Source organism: Chlorocebus sabaeus, chromosome 27 (genome assembly GCF_047675955.1).
Source record: "Chlorocebus sabaeus isolate Y175 chromosome 27, mChlSab1.0.hap1, whole genome shotgun sequence".
Taxonomy (NCBI): domain Eukaryota; kingdom Metazoa; phylum Chordata; class Mammalia; order Primates; family Cercopithecidae; genus Chlorocebus; species Chlorocebus sabaeus.
In genome coordinates this window covers 20,904,426-20,906,111 of record NC_132930.1, presented here as the reverse complement: position 1 = coordinate 20,906,111, position 1,686 = coordinate 20,904,426, and the positions used below count along the sequence as shown (strand labels likewise).

Below are 1,686 nucleotides of genomic sequence, written 5' to 3'. Positions count from 1 at the left end.
ATGGGCCGCATTCGCACCAAAACCGTGAAGGAGGAGGCCCGGGTCATCATAAAGAAGTACTACACGTGCCTGGGCAGCGACTTCCACACGAACAAGCGTGTGTGCGAGGAGATTGCCATTATCCCCAGTAAGAAGCTCTGCAACAAGATATCAGGCTATGTCACGCATCTGATGAAGCGGATTCAGAGAGGCCCTGTAAAAGGTGTCTCCATCAAGCTGCAGGAGGAAGAGAGAGAAAGGAGAGACAATTAAGTTCCTGAGGTCTCAGCCCTGGATCAAGAGATAATCGAAGTAGATCCTGACACTAAGGAAATGCTGAAGCTTTTGGACTTCAGCAGTCTGTCCAACCTGCAGGTCACTCAGCCTACAGTTAGGATGAATTTCAAAACGCCTCGGGGACCTGTTTGAATTTTTTCTGCAGTGCTATATTATTTTCAATAAATCTGGGACAACAGCAAAAAAAAAAAAAAAAAAAAAAGAATTTAGGAAATATATTTTCCTCTCTTAAGAATGACTGTTTTTCCAATCTATAATCTTGTTGCCTGATCTTATATTTAATGTCAGAAGCTGAATATTAGTAACTTTATTATTTTTTTCTGATGTTGTGTTTGTACTTGTTTTTTTTAACTTCTTCTTTCCCAAAATATCCACATGGGTTACTCCCTCACTTGATTCTAGTATATGATCAATTTCCATCTTATAAGAAATATTGTTCTTGATCTTGTAATATTAACAGCATCATGACCTCGATTCTACATTTCTAACTTTTAAAAAACATATACCGCTTACATGTTATATAATTTGTTTTATATGTATTTGTTTATGTCCTGTATTTCCTATTGAGAGAAAATGACTTGTTTGTTTAATTGCTTGGTACCTCAAGTGCAGAAAACTTTCTGGCACATAACAAGGTGTAATAAACATGCATTCTTGCTGTTGTTTTATGATGTCATGTATTAGAATTAAAACACATTTCTATTTTTTTTTCACATCGTTGAAGACTGTGCTTACTTTTTCAAAAAGCAACGTTGAGATTTTTACAATACTAAAACCAATGTTTAAGAAACGGAAAAATGTATGTCCTTTTTTAGCAATCAGCAAGAAATTTTTGACAACTGATAAAATGAGAAATAAGACTATTTAACAAAACAATGATAGTTATCCTCTTCAAACAGCTTTGGTAATTAGTTTGTAGAATATAACTCAATCATTTCATTGATTTCTCCATATTCATAATTATATTAACTATTTTGCATTTATGAAATGGAACAAATGATGTGTATGCTTTTTAATAAAATATAATTACTTAAATAATTAAACAATGCATTGTTTAACAATGTTAAGTCTTTGAAATCTATTGACAATACACAAAAGAAATTAAAGCCAAGTATGGCATTTTCATTTAGAAAATATAGTTCAATTTTAAATAAAACTCCTTTCTTAGGAAAATTGAGAACACCATAATTATGTTGCAAAATGATTAAATGGAGCAAAGAGATTTAGGTAGTAATTAATTCCTTTAGAAACCAGGTTTGTTTGTAAAACAATATATTACACATTTATAACCCAATCCCCACCCCAAAGTGCTCTATGTATATTTCCAGATAATAGTTTTCTTCTTGAACATTTTACTATGCCTTCCTTTTGCGATCATTTATATATTCATGCAATAAAGTATTTTAAAAA

The 1,686-nt window shown here is 32.3% G+C and overlaps 1 pseudogene; it reads left to right on the top strand.

Annotated features, from left to right (window-relative positions):
* On the top strand, positions 1–472 carry LOC103246242 (small ribosomal subunit protein eS17 pseudogene; annotated as a pseudogene).
* The last annotated feature ends 1,214 nt before the right edge of the window (positions 473–1,686 follow it).